Genomic DNA, 19,586 nt, shown 5'->3' on the forward strand with positions numbered 1-19,586 from the left:
TCACATGGAACCAAAAAAAGAGTCCAGATATCCAAGGCAATCCTAAGCAAAAAGAACAAAGCAGGAGGCCTCATACTATCCAACTTCAAACTATACTACAGGCCTACAGTAACCAAAACAGCACAGTACTGATACAAGAACAGACATAAACCAGTGCAAAAGAATAGTGAACCCAGAAATAAGACTGTACACCTACAACTATTTGATCTTTGACAATCCTGAGAAAAATAAGCAATGGGGAAAGGACTTCCTATTCTATGAATGGTGCTGGGATAACTGGCTAGCCATATGCAGAAAATTGAAATTGGACCCCTTCCTTACACTGTATACAAAAACTAACTCAACATGGATTAAAGACTTAAATGTAAAACCCAAACTATAAAACCCTGGAAGACAACCTAGGCAATACCACTCAGGAAATAGGCATGGGAAAAGATTTCATGACAAAGACACCAAAAACAATTGCAAAAAAAAAAAAAAAAAAAAAAAAAGCAAAACTTGACAAATAGAGTCTAATTCAACTAAAAAGCTTCTGCAGAGCAAACGAAACTGTCAACAGAGGGAACAACAACCTACAGAATGGGAGAAAAATTTTGCAAACTATGCATCTGACAAAGGTCTAATGTCCACCATCTGTAGGGAACTTAAATTTACATTAATAAAACAAACAACCCTATTAAAAAATGGGCAAAGAACATGAATGGACACTTCTCTAAAGAAGACATATATGTGGCCAACAATCATGAAAAAAACAAGCTCAACATCACTGATCATTAGAGAAATCAAATCCAAACCACAATGAGATGCCATCTCATCTCACAGCAGTCAAAATGGCTACTATTAAAAGTCAAAAATAACAGGTGCTGGCAAGGTTGTGAAGAAAAAGAAATACTTATACACTGTTGTCAGGAGTGCAAATTAGTTCAACCATTGTGGAAGACAGTGTGGCAATTTCTCAAAGGCCTAAAGACAGAAATACCGTTTGACCAAGACACATTTTGCTGTAAAGTATTTTTCTCATGAAAATAGCTTAAAAATTTATTTCTATAATATTTTGAAAGGAAAGAGAATGCAAATCTACTACATTTTACTTTCTGGAGATACAAATCAAATTCTTACCTTTCCTTACTATTTACCATAAATATTAATACTCTATTAATAATTTTTATCTAATATGTTACTTTTGAAAATAAATACGTTATTTTTGAAAAATATACTTTGGCCCTAAAGTAAGTTATCATACTAATTTTTGCAGGAAACTCTTTTATTTCTAATACATTGTGGGACATATATTGCATCTATAATGCTACAATTTTTTTTTACCACCATACTCATAGGTCTAGTGATTACATGCATAAGAAATACCATGTAACCTGTGCATATTATATTCTAAGTGAATACTAAAAGAAAATGTATAGGCTTCATAAAGTAAAATGCAAAATAAAGTTGACAAATACAGATAATTTTGCTTGAATCCTCTCAGTTGGAAAAGATAAAAATACTTTCAATATTTGAACATTTTAAAAAGAGCTCTCAATGAACTTTAAAAAGAACACCTTGGAATATTTAATTGAATACCTTATGAAAATGTGACCTCGGGATTGATAACACTGACTTTGAACACATCATCAATTCTTTCAAAAATGGCCTTAGGGTCTTGATGCATTTTAAGTGGGGTGCCAATATCCAGGATCAAGTCCTTACATTTGCATTTTTCTAAACTCAATTTTTTTCCATTTACCCAGGACTGTCAGACTCCAGGGAACTGCTTGCCATAAAGAAATTTAAATTAACAAACTAAGTTATAAATTTTAAGCTAGTGGTGGGGATAGGTGTAAGGAGCGAGATGAAAGTAATACTTATCCTGAATAAGGCAACTGCATATCTCCATAGAATCGTTCTTTGTCCAAAGGACACATCAGAATATTGTTTTGAAATTGTTAACAGAATTAACCCAAAGGAGTTGGATTTTGTTTTGGAATGCATTAAGTTTTAGTAGCTGAATTTAAATTCTTTAGTATATAAAAGACTGCACGGTGGAATAAGAGAGGGTGTTATTTTAAATATACAATTTAGGATCAAGGTGAGCCAAAATCTGTCACTAATTCTGTGGACTTATTCTCAATACCTCCTCAATATCTTTATCTGTAAAATTACAGTAATAAGAGTAAGACTGATTATCTCTACCTCAAAATGTACTGTGAGGAAGGTATACGTTAAACTCTCTTACAAAGTGTCAAGGATATAACGTTTGTTAGTTATTTTAAATGAGTGATGTAAAATAGACTGAATGTCGAGAATGATAAGTGTAGAAAAATAATTTAAAACTGCTTTTCTCTAACTCATCGCTATCCAATAAAATGTGTTTTATATCTGTTCCTACATGACAATCTTTTCTATGTGGCTATCAAGTTCTTGAGACAGGGCTAGTGTGACTGATGAATGGATGTTTTAGTTTTATGTATTTAAAAGTTAAACCTAAATAGTTACATGTGGCTAGACTACTTGATTGGACAGTGCAGATCTATTTAAAAAGTATACATTCCTCATTGTGGGGAGATTCTGGGTAGAATGATCCAGTAGCAAGGATATTGAATATTTTTGACCACCTATCCAGATGGAATGAAAGCAAGTAGAATAGGAAAAACACTGTCTCATAGACAACATTCACAAGACAAAAAGCAATTAGGTGAAAGAATATATCCAGGAATACCAATATATGATCAAGTAGCGATGAACCACTGATAGGACTACAAGACCTGTGTAGTATCAAAAATACAACATGAAAATACACAGAAAATAAATGAGCTTCTAGATAGACCCAAGAACTCTAAAATAATCAACTGTTACTTAAAGGAAAACCTGGAGGGAAGTTTTTAAGAACTGCTAAAACCACAAAGAATGTTGCCCATTCCAATAGTAGGAGAATGTAGGGTGTCCAAAATGATGTCTAAATTGAATGGAGAAGTAAGGCCTCACAAATCCTCAAAACTAGCAAACAAAAGCCATCTTTTAGAGCAATCAACACGCTGCAGAGAAACTGCTGGGAACAGAATCTAAATTGAGTATACCATGCATGGTTTATTTACACAAAACTTTATGTGTATATATATATACGTGTGTGCACACTGCATGTGCATATAGTTCTGCTGTTAAGATGTAGTATACAGCTAATTTTATAGATTACTTTTTATACTCAGGAATCTTATGAATTCACTTATTAATTTTAATAAGTGATATATACACTCTTGTGAATCATACTTAATTTGTAAAATTAGAGTAACTGATTTCTATAATCAATCCAACTTCAAAATGATATATCTTTTAATGAGTTGGGTTTGGTTTTCTGATATGGGAAAGATTTTAATTACAAGCTCTAATTCTTTAAAGCATTTTTCAGATTTTCTATTTCTTCATGTGTCAGTTTTGAAAATTGAACCTTTCTGCTATTTTTTCATTTTCTTTAATATTTTTGAATTTATTGACATAAAGTAGTTAATAATATCTTCTTAGATTCTTTTAGTATCTATAAATTTTGTCATGATTGTCTCTTTTACTATTTTGTTTTAAAATTGGTTTTGTTGTTTTTAAAAATAAGCTTCACCAAGGCTTTAGGTATTATTTTCCATCAGCACATTGAATATATCATTCCCTTGTCCTCTGCCTTTTATGTTTTCCTTTGATAATTCAGCTGTCAGTCTTATTGCTGAAAAAGAGCTCTGCAAAAGAGCTTGGTTGCTCTTTTACCAGACTTTTTTTCCCCTTGACTGTTTGTATCGTATCTTCTTAGTCTTAGGTTTTTAATTATTTTACTATGAAGTTCATTGGTAAGGTTTTCGTTTGATCATTTTTGGAGCTTCTTGAGTGTACACATTGATGTCTTCTTTTAATTTTGATATTTAGCAATTTTGCTGTTTTTTCCAAAGACAAAAACATAATTTTTGTTGAGTCTCTTTTTTGATAGATTTTTAAAAGATGTTTTATTAGTTTTTACTTCCCCCCTCTATATACATGTATGATACAACATTATATTATACATTAGCTGTTCTTCTAATCTCTTTAACTTATATATGCTGTAATTTTTCTGTCTTCTTGGGATAAATGATTATATATTAGAGACTTTTTGTCTAGGTAAAAATATTTTATAATTAAATTTTGTTTTCATACAGCTCTAGATGCATTTCATAAGTTTTCAATTATTGTTATTATTACTTGGTCAAGTATTTTCCATTTCCATTTGAGTTACACATTGAGCCATGTGTAGTTTAGTAATAATTTCTCGATTTCTAAGCATAAAATTATTTACTCATAATCTTTTTGTTTCTTGTTTTTTTTTTCTGATTTGTAGCTTAATTCTTTTGACACTTGATGTGATGCAAGCTTTTGGAATTTGGTGAGGCATTCTTTATGTTTCATAATGTGGGCAATTTTAGTAATTTTTTGTGCACTTGAAAGAGATGTGCGTTTTTTTCTGTCTCATCATATTTCTTTAAAAATGTGCTAACATCTCCCACATTGATTTGGATTTATCTATTATCATTCAAATTCTGACTCTTTTGGTTCAAATATTTCTCATTAATGTATTCATTAATGTATTTTAATGTATTCATTTTTTCTCTCATAATGCATTCAGCCACCGAGTTTACTTTTTTCAATATTTGTTTAGTGGCACCATATTTTCTTTTGCTAATATAAACATAGCATATAGTTTGTCATTCTCTTTCAATAGAATTCAATGTTAGTGTTTTTATTTCAGGCAGTTAATATTTATTTTTAATTATCCATATATATGCTCTTCTTATATTCTCTTCATTACTTACTGTATCTACAGGTTTCCATCTGTGATTGTTCACATTTTGATTGAGAGTAAACTCTTTAATATTGTATTTTGTGCTGGCATGTTGATGATCAATTTTCTCAGCTTTCACTTTTCTAAACATGTCTTTCAGCTCCTTTTTAGAAAGATTTTTTTTTTCCGATATAGAATTCTAAGTTGGCTATTATTTTCCATCAGCACATTAAATATATCATTCCCTTGTCCTTTGCCTTTTATTTTTTTCTGTTGAGTATTCAATGTTCAGTCTTATTGTTGCTCTTTTAACAAGACTTTTTTCCCTTTTACTATTTTTTATATTTTCTTAGTCTTATGTTTATAATTACCTGAAGTGCATAGGTAAGTTTGATGATTTTTAGAGCTTCTTGAATGTATGGGTTGATGTCCTCCTTCAATTTTGATATTTTTCTTTCATTATCTCGTCAAGTATTGCTTCTACTTCGTTCTATTTTTTTCACCTCCTGGATGTTGATTATACTCTTGTCACACTTCTATCCCATGATTCTGTCATGTTATTTTCTGTATTTTCTACCTTATTGTCTCTTTGTATTTTATTCTGGATATTATTGTTATTTATTTTTATTTTGAGACAGGGTCTTGCTCTGTCACCCAGGCTGGAGGGCAGTGGTGTGAACATGGCTCACTGCAGCCTCAACCTCAGGGGTTCAAGTGATCCTCCCACCTCAGCCTCCTCAGTAGCTGGGACCATAGGCATGTGATACCACTCCCATCTAATTTTTTTTTTTTTTTTTTTTTTTTTTTTGGTAGAGATGGGAGCTCACTATGTTGTTCAGGCTGGTCTTGAACTCCTAGGCTCAAGTAATCCTCCCACCTCAGTCTCCTAAAGCCTGGGATTACAGGTGTGAGCCACTAAACCCAGCCTCTGATCTGTCTTTGAATCTTAATTGTCTTTTCAGCTATGCCTAATTTTCTGTAAACAATTCTTTATGATACATAGTTTCTGATATTTTCAGTTCTCTATCTTTGTTTCTTTTTTCTGATGTTAAAGTACTTTGATAAAATTATTAATGTAATCTTTTAAATTCTACAGTGCCTGTATTGTACTTATTGTAAAGTGCATGACTGAAATCACTGTTATTCATACCTGTGTAGTTTCTTCTCCTATGCTGATTTTTCTCATTGTGTACAGCTACATATTTTAATTTCCTTATGCACTGGAAATTATAAATAAAAATTTTAGAGGCTACTTGAGATTCTCAATGATATTATCTTCCTCTGAACATGATTGAAACTGGCCACAGGAAATCCTAGATTATCTTAATTCAATAAAAGATTGAGGCAAATTGAAGCTAGCTTTTTTATCTTTGGGATGAATGCTCTGTTTTTGTTTAACCTTACTCTCAGGATTTAGCACATCAGTGTCTCAGCCAAATCCTATGGGACTAACAAGGCTTTGTCCAATTCTTCCCCTCTACCTACTTTCATGTGCTCTGTTTAAAATTATTTTCAGCTCATGAACATATCACCTGCTATGCATAGTCAAATACCTGTTGAAGAAAAGCAGTACCAAATCCTGGGTACACGTGTGCATTCCTACTCACATGGATCTATGCCTCACAGTTCCTTACTTCCTTGCAAGATGTCCATAGCCTTGACATATACACACACATATGTAAACACACTCACTTATTATATATGTGAAATAAAAAATATTTGATTTGTTTTTAAGGGATGATTATTCCAAACCATTACGCCACTATTTCTACTTTAAAGAACTTGGAACCTCATCATTATATTTAAGCACATATTGAATATTGCATTTTTCTATCAATGGCTAGCATCCATTAAGTTCTCCAGTCTTCTTCAAAAAGTAAATAATACGGTTAGGCTTTATGTCCCCACCCAAATCTCATCTTGAATTGTAATCCTCATAATCCCCATAATCCCCACATGTCAAGGGAAAGATCAGGTGGAGGTAATTGAATCATGGGGACAGTTCTCCCTTGCTGTTGTCTTCATAGTGAGTGAGTTCTTATGATATCTGATCGTTCTATAGGGGGCTCTTCCCCCTTTGCTCGACACTTCTCCTTCCTGCTTCCTTGTGAAGAAAGTGCCTTGCTTCCCCTTCGCCTTCTGCGAAGGTTGTAAGTTTCCTGAGGCCTCCCCAGCCATGCTGAACCGTGAGTCAATTAAAACTCTTTCCTTTATAAATGCCAGTCTTGGGCACTTCTTTATAGCAGTATCCAAATGGACTAATGCAGTATAGTTTAACTTATTTCCACTTTCTCCTCCCTCTCCCATTGCTACTACCTATCTAGGATGTTGGATCAAGATTATTTAAATGATATATATTACAATAAACACTTTTTTAGATTGACCATAATTTGATGGATTTTGGCTATTTTCATAAAAATAAATGAGAGCCCACTTTATAATTTCTGCCACACTTTTCAGAAATACTCTTTTGCAGGTGTTTGGACTAATGATATCTTCTATAATGAGATTCGGTATGTTCTTGATCTTTCTGGGGTTTGTCATATTATCTGGCCCACTGAGGATACCTCTTGTTGCTTTGCAAAAAACCCATGGAATTTTAAACTATAGTAATTTTTTTCCTGAATCTGAAGGGTGACTAAAACTTACACTTATCATGAACCAGAACACTCTCAGTATTTAAGCTTTTTTCCCCAACATTTGCTCAGAAATGAAAGAAGCTGGAAAATTCAAACTGATTCAATTACTGCTTTGCATATAAAATGTATTTTTTACCAACTATAGGATGGCATTTAAACATAGAGTAATTTTCACACAGTGAATAGAAGAATAAGTTATTCTGTACTTGTGAAATATAAATGTGAATTGTCTACATTAATTAAATATGTCCATCTGGAACATTTTGCTTCCCATTTACCATAATAACATACCTCAACTTTCCCACTCACTCAAGCTATGTAGACAAGAGTGCTATTTCTACACAATTATTTAGTATGTGAGGTTTGATAAATGCTTTAAGTACTCTTTATAACTGTCTAAGTTCTAATGAGGCAATACTGAGATTTATAAATACTACTGCAAAAAGCATGGAATTATTGATGTTACAAAGTATGACTTATTTTTGCACATTTAGTACAAAAAGAAAATCTTATAAGTTTTGTATAAAATTTTGATCATTTTAGTTTTGACATTATCTACTATACACCACTTGAGTTATCTCATAATTTAATCTTAATGGAATAAGAGTCCCAAAGAAAAATTAAAAGTAAGACTCTCAAATAGAGTCCCAAATTTACTGTGACAATACAGTGTATTCTTGATGTATATACATATATAAAAGCAATTTGGTCACTCAATTTGAGTGTTGCTACAGAAAAAAAATGATAAATATATATATTAAATAATGCATTGGCGGTGATTTATTATTACAAGCTTGCCGTTTCATAGAAGAAATTTAATAAGAAGGTTTTAGTTATTTTGCAGGGAAATAAGGCACTTAACTGCTCACCTTAAAATTATTGACTGCATTTCAGAAGCTAATTACACATTTTGGTCTTTGATATTGATTTTAAATAAGTGATCACAACCACAAATTTTTTAAAACAATTTTATCATATAGATGTTATTATGTTATATGTGTAATGCATATTTTATGTTTGATTTCCTTCCTTCCTCTCGTTCTTTCTTTCTTTTTCTTTCTTTCTTTCGCTCTTTCTTTCTTTCTCTCTCTCTTTCTCTCTTTCTCTCGTCTGTCTTTTTCTTTTCTTTTTTTTGTCTTGCTCTGTTTCCCGTGCTGGAGTGCAGTGGCCAGATCTCAGCTCACTGCAGCCATCACCTGATGGGTTCAAGTGATTCTCCTGTATCAGCCTCTAGAGTAGCTTGGATTACATCCAGGCCCCCGCCACCAAGCCCAGCTAATTTTTTCATATTTTTAGTAGAGATGGGGTTTAACCATGTTGGCCAGGCTGGTCTCGAATTCCTGACCTCAAGCGATCCATCTGCCTCAGCCTCCCAAAGTGCTGGGATTACAGGCGTGAGCCACTGTGTCTAGCCATTTTTCGTGTTTGATTTATAAATATGCTTTTGTAATTATTTTCCAAAAATATAGAATTATTTTGGCACTGTATTTGTAGAGATTAGCATTTAAGAAGGTTGTATCAAGTTACTTAACTTGAATAGACAAACATGTATATATGAGGTATCAGTGTCATTATTTTGTCTCTCAAGATTGCATATTTTTACAGAAAGACACTTTAATACACCTTATGAATTAAAATATATTAAACAATCTATAAAAGTTGTCTAATACAGTAGTAATTTTTGTTGTACTTCATTTTAAAAAATTAAAACTATTCTTTACTGTATAAAATCAATATGACTAAATTGCTATTAAATACTCTAGGCTATATAAATGGAGGAACTGGATTGTAAGGTATATTGATATATATTTATATTAGTGCAGCATGTGATATATTATTATTATAAAATAGTTTTAAATATATTTTCTCAGAGAATGAAAGCAGGTATAGCCATGATCTCTGTAACCCGCTACCAAGCTAGAGAGTGGCTCAGAATACAGATTTGTTAGACTTTTATTCACAAGTTAGTAGACTTGACAATACCACCGCTGACTGCAATGTGACAGGCTGGCCTTAAAAAATTAATTGGAAGTTACACCACATTAAAGATGTGCCAATTGCTTTAATAGGTATTGTGAGACAGAGAAGCATCTATTAGCCCTCCAGCCCTAATGATTCTGTGTGGATCGGTTAATGAGATGTAAACCTAGCAGCCAATTCAGAGAAGCAAAAATGATAGTGTGGATGGCAAGAGGAAACATTATTTTTCTTTATCTTATTCAGCTTTCCAACTAGGTATTCTAAATACAGACTGTTTCTCCAAAGGTGTTTTACAATTGAGCTAGAAATAGGTCTTCTAATTTCCAGTAAATAGTTACTAATTTTACTAATGTTATACGTTTTCACCTTTATTGTCTCGCTTCATGATTCCATGCTGAATGGTGTTTTAAAAACAAATGGTTGGTTCAGTGGCTACTCTATTTAAATATAAGCTACTAGAGGCTAAGAAACGTCAGAAATGTCAGACTGCTTTGTCTCCTTTTTATTGTCATTATTGTAAAAGAGCTGAACTGGAGAATTTAGGGGAAAATAATCTGCATGTGCTTTTCAGAAAATGAAAGCACGAGTATTATCTGGACTTTAAATTGAGGACAATTTTTATCACAAACCTCTTATATTTCTTACTCTACCTCCTACAATTATCTATTTAAATTGATGCTATTTGGTGGCTGGCATTTTATATAACTTTCAAAACAGTCCTTGAATTATCATTGTAACAACCAGTGCCAGATGTTCTATGTGCTTTTTTGGGCATGGAAGAATCTCATTGAGCTCATTAAACTCCTAACCAAAATGCTCATTTTCTACCATGAATGCTATTCATCTTGCCAGGCCATTTAATCTCAACAATAATTTCAACAGGTACAGAGTTCTAGTTATAGCTCACTTTATCCAACTGTAATTGCTCCTCTGTGATTGGAACTTATTCCTGAAATTTCTTAATCGATATTTGAATAGACATGGGCAGCTAAATGTAGGATATTTGGATTTGCTTCATTAAAACCAAAGTATTCAATTGAAATGTTACTGTACTTTTGTTATTTTTCTTCTTCACATGTGTGAGCAGGAGAATTTGGACTCTAACTTTTGTTAGCAAGTACATTATGGGATTTAAAAACCATGAACCTTTTCAAAAATCTTTCCTGGTGCAGCAAATGCTTAAATTTAAAATATGTAACTTGTTTTTGATTCAGAGTAGTACATGTATGCGTAAGACAGAAATATACTCAAATGCACCAGCTTTACCTGTATGTTTTAGGTAATTATAAGAAATGCAAATCCATCCATATGATATGATAGACTGAGAGAAGGAGGGACACACAAAAGCTTTTCTGTTTTAAATCACGGATCTCACTAGCTTTACAGCATTTTGAGACTAGTGAGAACAAAGACATTTTGAATTCAGTGGTGTCTAAAGTATATTATATATGGATGCATAACACTGGGAATTCTGGTTGATTAGCAGAGCGTGCCAGTTCCAAACAACAGAAGCATGAGTGCACCTTTTATTGTGCGTGACAAGTTCATGTGTATTTATTTGAATTTTTTTTTTAACTTTCAGATCTTTGGACTCAAGTAAAAACATGGTCAGTAACTACATTTTATGAGGTGGCTAGTTTGACTCTAGGCAGCAGAATACACAGGCTCAATTCTCTTGATTGGAAAGGATATGTCAACTCTATAAAAACATAATCAGGCAAACAAAATATTAATCTAGAATGGATAGAGATTTTGAAATAACATGAAAAAATTATTTTGAGCCAGAAATAAATTAGTGTGTGGTATGTGGAATCTGTGTATCTGCAATACAGTGCTCCAGATGTTACACTGGCAATTCCACACCCTTAACTGGTTTGGATAGAAAAGAAAAAAAGAAAGACAATACTGAGCCAAACAGTTGTCTTTAGGACAATCACAATCAGAGTCACTATCATCTCTTTCTGAAAATCACACTTAAGTCCTTATGAATATATAGGAGACCATTCTATTTAATACAACCTGTTAAGATCTTGGCATTTCCTTTACCTTTTTAATTGAGGAGGATTCACCTTTATGAGAAATACAGAAACAGTACTTTGGTGAAGGCAATCACCGTTCTAAGGCACTAACTTTCTCCTGAAATAAGCAAACATTTGAATTCTTTCCATGTCATGTGTCTGCTTTCTCTTTTTATGGCAGTTGCTTTTTAAAAGGGTTTCTTTCTAACTGCTGTTTTTCTTCTTTTATGTCCTGAAGGAAAATAGAAAACAAGCTTGTATTTTTCTTTCAGCTTGGAAAGAGAAAAAGTATTCTCCCCAAACAAAAAAATTGACAGTCAAGAGGTCCAGAGAAGATCAGTAAGCCAGAGCTGTGGAAGACGTAAATAAAACTTTTTTTTTTTGGAAAACTTTTTTTTTTTGGCCCAAGGGATGTAGGCAGATAGATGTGGTACACACTACATGCTCAATTTTATTTTCCTGGGGGTGACATTTCTTAAGGTGACAGATAGGATTGTTTTGTTGTTGTTGCTTTCATCAGTTCTGTTATTATCAGTTAGTTATATTCATGTGACTTCTCCAGTATGTTTAGGACTCATTATGGAAACAGCAATAATGATATTATTATCTGAGGAACAAAAAGGAGAGGACATTTCAAGGATTACTTGATAAATTGTCCCTGTCCTGCATAAAGATTGATTCAGATTGAAATGTTTTGCAAAATAAGGTCAAATAGAGATATTGGTACATAGTTGACCAGTATTTATTTGGAATTTATTTGAAACAAACACACAAACAAAAACCTATAAATGACAAAGGAATTTGAGGATAACTTCAATGATGTGATAATTCTTCCAAAGTTACTTGAGATACAATTAACTTATAAGTGAAAGTTAAACAAATAGTAACTGTGCTCCTCCCATTTATGTTTATTTACATTTTTAAAGTTATACACAGTGACTAAAAGAAAATAAGTCCTGATGCTCCTGTCAAAAATAAGAAATTAAGCATTCTTATCCAAGGTATGTGGTTTCTATTACGAAAATAGAGAGCAATTCTCTTAGAAGAAAAACTTCCGGGCCAGGTGCGGTGGCTCACGCCTGTAATCCCAGCACTTTGGAAGGCCGAGGTGGGTGGATCATGAGGTCAGGAGTTCGAGACTAGCCTGGCCAACAGGCTGAAACCCCATGTCTACTAAAAAAATACAAAAATTAGTCAGGCGTGGTGGCGCACATTTGTAATCCCAGTTACTCAGGAGGCTGAGGCAGGAGAAACGCTTGAACTGGGGAGATGGAGGTTGCAGTGAGCGGAGATCGCGCCATTGCACTCCAGGCTGGGCAACAAAGTGAGACTCCATCTCAAAAAAAAAAAAAAAAAGAAGACAAACTTCTTTAGTACAACAATCATTCATTCATTTAGTCATTCAAAAAAGCAGAATGTTTGTCAAGCACTGGAAATACAATGATAAAAAATCAACATAGCCTTTGTCCTCTAGTAGTTTACAGTCTAATCGGGAGAAATATATTTATCTATAATAAAATGTAAAAATACTTTTTAAAATTCAATGTACCATGGAAATATAGACGTTACGCTTGGCTTTGTTTTCTCATTATGACTCCTGGGATGAAGAAAGCAGTGAATAAACAGTTCTATTATATTAAAGGTGAAAGAAAAAGGTTCTTGCTATTGCTAACTGCTGTCTTTTTCTTATCATCACTCATTTTACCAATATTATTTTTACAGTATTTTCTGAAATATCTGGGTGGGAGGCATTATCAGTAGAAAATGATGGTACGAATACTTCTATGACTGAAAATAGTAGATGGAGAGAAGAAAATGTTAATGAGGTTATATACTGAACAATCAAAATTAAAAAGTGAATGTTTAATTTTGGAGAGAAATATTCATGTAAACAAGAAATGAACAATTTATTTTTAAAAATTACTGCAAATCAACGTATACTTTAAAAATAGTTTAACATCATTTATAAAATTTCTATACATGATATTTGAATCCACATCCATGTAACTGTTGACTTATTTGGTAATATGTCACTGAATTGCAAAATCCTGAATAAATTCTAATACAGGTTTTATCCAAAAGAAAAATGAAAAAAATGTAGACTTGTTTTTTTACTGAGCTACAGTAATATTCTGATATAAAAGAATAAAGCCAAATTTATAGTCCTTTCACCACTAACATCTTGACATAGCATCTGCAGGTGATAGTTGCATATATATGCATAAATGTCTTTGTAAAAGTTTTTATTATTAAGTCTTTATGCTTACAAATCATCTCTAAATGACATGTAAAAAATAAAATGCAAGGGCCAGTTTCTCCCTTAAACAACAGCTAGAAGAACTAATAGCTGATAGCTTTTTGAAAATATTATAAAACGAGTAGGAATAAAAAGTCATATTTTATAAAGCAAAACAACTAATTTTTTCTAATAATAAAACCTGCAACATATGAAAAATAAACTGGAGGAGAAAATTCAAATCATTGCTATAACAACAGGTAAATACTTAAATATTCTGGAGTATTTCATCTTCCAAAATCTATTATTTTGGATTTATGTGTTTTTACTTTATTTTTATTTACACACAGGTTTCTTTACCCCATTTTATCTGCTTACCTTACAGCAGTTTCCTATGTCACTAAATATCTTTGCAAAATATTTTAATAGATGCATAAAATTTCATCCAAAATAAATCATAGTTTACTGATATTTGGCTCATTTTCCAGTGTTTCAATAATTTGGTTAGTAGTGCACATCATCTGCCCTTCATACATATGCTGAATCCATATCATCTGTATCTATAATATTGTGGTACTTATATTGTGTATCGAAATTGTGTATCTAAAATGTAGTACTTAACAGTTTCTGTTAATAGAAATTAGGGCTTTTCTACTGAGAGTAGAAGTGGAGAGAAAGAAAAAATACAAGGGAGGCAGCAAGGGATAAATAGGTGAGGCACACAGGATTTTTAGGGCAGTGAAAATATTCTAAGTGATATAATAGCAGATAGGTGCCCATAATACTTTGTTCAAACACATAGAATGTATAACATCAGTAGTGACTCCTGGTGCAAACTATGTACTTTGACTGGTTATGCTGTATGAACGTGGGTTCATCAGTTGTAATAAATGTGCCATTTTGGTGGGAGATGTTGATAATGGGAGAAGTAATACCTGTGTGGGGGCTAGAGGTCTATCAAATATTGCTGTACCTTCCTCTCAACTTTTCTGCAAACCTAACAATAACCCAAAAAATAGTCTTAAAAATCAGAAAATAGAGACGTAAGAAAGATAAAGGTGTCATTGGAGTAGCATCATGTTACATCACAATGATTGATGTAGTGGCAGAAAAGAGTTTAATGAGAATGCTATTATAGTTACATACCTACTTAAATGCTAGGTATTTTACATAGATCAACTCCTTTAATCTTCTCAACAATCCAATGATCCAAATACCAGTTACCTACCTTTTGTGGTTAAAGAAGCTGAAACTCACAGAGTCTTTGAACCCAGGCTATCTGACTCCAAAGTTTGCATGGTTGACTACTAGTGCTTCTAACAAGATACCTGACTATGCCTAGTTTCAAGGAAGATCAGAAACAAATACAAGAGTCAGTGGTTCCTGCCCAGGTTTCCATTTTGGCTGCTGGTTTACATTGACATCAAAAATCTCTGGATGGAGGTAATTTTGAAAGGTCACTTAATCTATTCACCCTACCTTAAACTTTTCTGACAGATGAGTAGCTACCTTAATTCTCTACCCCTTCAAAGGAAAGTACAGCTTCCTTCTGTCCCTTATTCGTGGATTTAACAAACCCTAGTGCAGGAAATCTCATCTTTTTTATAGCATAAATCCCACTCAATGCTATTTAAGCTTGTTGCCTTTTGCTTAGTTTCTTGAGAAAATGTAGTGATGTCTAAATAACAGAATTTCCTAGACTTCAAGACAGATACTAAAAATGTCTTTTCTTCAAACTATATAATTCAGTTGCCTTTAACTTTTATTTTAAACAACATAGTTGTCTTTTAGTTTTCTTTTTGGCATTAGAGTTCTTTTCTTTCTTGTTTTTATTTTTTTAATGGACTCAAATTAGGGTATTCTAGAGGCAGTTTGACCTTGAGTTTGCTGCTTTTCTAGTAGATTTTTGTTTAAATGCTTTTAAACAAATTTTTATAACTGCCCTGTGTTCTTCATCAATGATGTTAAAACACTGTGAGTAACTCCTTGTATTTCAAAAATGTATTCTCTTCCAATCACTTGCTTTATTTTAATGACTTAATCAGATACGTATGGAGATAGCAACACTTGGTGGGTAAAAAATCCACCAATGCAAATGTCCTTCTGACTGAATATTGATTCGCTGATGATGTATTTCAAAAGCCTGCTTACTTTCCCTTTTTTATTTCCAGCCTATCTGTAGTCCCATTTAATTCATATTGTGCAGCTAATAGAGTTTCATCTTTATTCAATGTTTCCATCTTAAATTTAAATGGGATTAATGCAGTGAAAAGTTCTTTTTAAATGATTAGGTTAATAATCTGGAAATTATGGCTTTCCAAATAAGGCATTCCCAAAGCTCCTATCTGAATATTTACTTCATTTTTTAGGACTGCTCTTTGCCTGTCCTCAAATTTCCAAAGCATTAATATAATGTTCATATGATTAATAATTCTAAATATAATTTATCTTCTTTGTGCATTACTTTGAAAACAGTAGAAATCATCTTCTCAATTGATTCAACAGCTGTAGATCTTTCTAGAGGTCACATTGCAAGATGGCATTTGTCATCAATCATGGCTTTAATTAAAATTTAGATTATAGCTGAGTAAACCTTCTCCTCTGCTGTTAATTTCTTAAACATTTTTACCCTTGTCTTTTTTATTTTAAAATATAACAAAATAATAATGTTTATTGTATATTTTAATTTTGTATTTTCTGTACTGCTTAGTATTCACTTTTACAAAAAACAAGTATAAGCATTAAAATCTAAATAATGCTTTCCATATAGTCAGAAGTTACCTTATTTGTATACATACAATCTCCATTACTGTAACACACCATTTATATTATCTTGCTTTTCAATTTTGTATCCAAAACAAGCTACCACTGCTTTTCTTATTATTTGTGTTTCTTGTAAAGCAAATAAACAGAACCCCAAACTTCCACTTACTTATTCAAACATATAAATAATATGTGCTATGTAGATGTGTGAAAAGCAACATGATCTTAAAAATACTCAGGATACTAGAAAAGATCCAATGGAAAATGAAGGGTAGTGTTTTTAGGATAGTAGGCCCATTTTTTCATACAGTCATATATGCAAAGCCCTGTGATCTGAAAATGTGTACTATAAATTCATGCCTTCCCAGAAATCTAGATAATCTGTGTCATAAGCTGACCTGTTTAAGAGATCATCATATATCTCCAGAAATCTGGAATAATCAATAATTGGTCCTAAAATATATGTTTAGACTAGAGTAACTCTGTAAGTGTATGAATATTAATATCATATATGTTGTTAAATGTTTAATAAGTAGTAAACTAATTTGAGTCTATTAGAAAAAGACTATATTTGTTACTAATTGAGATGTGTATAATAAAAAATAATTTAAATATTTAATGAAGTTGAAATCGATTTTGCCTCAGTGTCAATCTTAAATTACATAAAACTACAGTTTTGAAATGATATATGTCTAGAACATGTTATCTATTTATTTATTTATTTTAAGAGTCTCACTCTGTCATCCAGGCTGGAGTGTAGTGGTGTGATCTCGGCTCACTGCAACCTCCGCCTCCCAGGCTCAAGCTATTCTCCTGCATCAGCCTCCCGAGTAGCTGGGATTACAAGCACCCACCACCACCCCTGGCTAATTTTTATATTTTTAATCGAGAGGGGGTTTCACCATGTTGGCTAGGCTGGTCTCCAACTCCTGACCTCAAGTGATCCGCCTGCCTAGGCTTTCCAAAGTGCTGGGATTACAGATGTGAGCCACGGCACCCAGCCTAGAACATGTTTTTAAAAAATTATAGTTACATGTTCTAAAGCAACTCTGTACTCAAATAAATCAAATACTTATGTATAGCTGTGTAGGAATTCTAAAGAAAATTAAGAACAACAGCTCTATCAAGCAGCACATCAAAATATATGTAAAATATATGAAATTCCACCTTATATCACAATTTCAAACTTTGGCTGTACCTCTAGATCAGCAATAGGTAGTTTTATTTTATTTTTCCGTTCAATGAGAGTTTAACCAGGTTATGAATCCTACTAATAGAAAGGAAGTAAATATAAACAATGATAAATGCTAAAATGTTATAAAAGTTTGTTTACATCCCTATAATAAATCATTTGGGGACATCATTGGATTTAAATCAGTAGATATTATACATATATGTGTATGTGTGTGTATATATATATATATATAATTAGTGAATAACATTTATTCTGTTAAAATAATTGGATTAAAATTATTGGAATCCATTAATTGTAAATTCCTTTTGCCTGCCAATGATTACCTTAAAAGCATTCAAAATGGTTTTTTGAGTGGCCAGGAAAAACTCAACAGAATTTGCATCTGGTTTTATAAGACTGAACTTCTATAGTTTTGTCTAAGAAAATCCTGTAAGAATTTCCATTACCTATACTACACTATATATACAAGAAGAACTTTATATTTCCAAGTATTTTTATTATTCTTACCAATTTTAGTGTCCCATATTTTATATACACAGTTTTCATATCTAACTCATTATCTTTAAATTATTAAATAAGTTTGTCTTTTTAAGATTTATTGAATGAAAATTCAGTATGTTTAAACTATCTTTAAGTCAGGTTTTTTAGTATTGCCTAACGACATTAGAAGATTCGTTGGAAATTAGATGACTTTTGGAGTCACAGCAGTATGCAAAGTGTAGAAGATAAAACGTTTAAATAACAGGCCTACTGACTCCTACATTATAAATTATAAAATGGGAAATAGTTTTACCACAAGGAGTCAGTATTGATGGATGGGTTCATTGGAAAAGTCCACCAAAGGGAAGATCAACAAGGTCCATTTACAAATTAGGGTTTTCAATTCAATCTTATGAGTCCAAGCTGGTGCCATATCAGGAAGTGGTTCACACAAGGGGAAAAATGTGATTATGATACTTCCCATTGAATCAAAATAACACAAATATTATACTCACATCATTTCACCTTTCCACAATCCAGTGACTTGCACAGGGAGAAGTAATTCTCACATGTACTTATTACATGAAAAATAGATTTTAAAATGTAGGATTTATATCAAAAGGAAAACAAAATCATGTATTGTTTTCAACCATTGCAAAAGTGCTGCTATTCTTAATTTTAAAAATAAATCATTAAAAACAGAAAAGATGCTTCCAGGGCAACATGGCAAAACCTCATCTCTACAAAAAATACACAAAAAAATTAACCAGATGTGATGGTGCATGCCTATAGTCCCAACTACTCAGGAGCTGGGAGAATCACCTAAGCCTAGGAGTTCAAGGCTGCAGTGAGCCGTGATCATGCCACCGCACTCCAGCCCAGGTGACAGAGTGAGACCTTGTCCCCCCACTGCCCCCCCCAAAAAAAATCTAACCTAATTTCTAATAAAAGTGTAAACAGGAGGACAGAATAAGAAGTTTTCTAAGGATTGTGCCATATTTGAATTTTTTAAAAGAAAGTAACTCATGTTATTCTGGGGTTTTGCCTTACTTTGCAACTGATAACAGATTTGGAAACTACATCAAGCCAAATCAACTTTTAAGCTAGTTATTGAAAATTTGAATTATGCCTATAATGAACCTACAGAACATATTTTAGAAGTATGTTGGTTTTACAACTGAACTAAATTCAAATTTTCTTGCAAGTTCAGCTTCTCAATACCATATATTCATCATTTGTCCTATAACTTGATATTTATACTGAACACATATTTCTGTTTCCATGAATATAAAATAAATATAAAACAACAAGAGGCTTTCAGTGGAATGTAAATCAATACTTTGGCAAAAATGTAACCTGTTAACTTTTCTCTATTCCTATCCAAACCCCAGGCTAATAGCACTTCAGTATTTCAAACATTAAGTAAATCTATAACAAAACCCTACTTTTGAAAGCAAACATATGTCTGGTTTTGATTTGTTATTCC

Source organism: Pongo abelii, chromosome 4 (assembly GCF_028885655.2).
Source record: "Pongo abelii isolate AG06213 chromosome 4, NHGRI_mPonAbe1-v2.0_pri, whole genome shotgun sequence".
NCBI lineage: Eukaryota > Metazoa > Chordata > Mammalia > Primates > Hominidae > Pongo > Pongo abelii.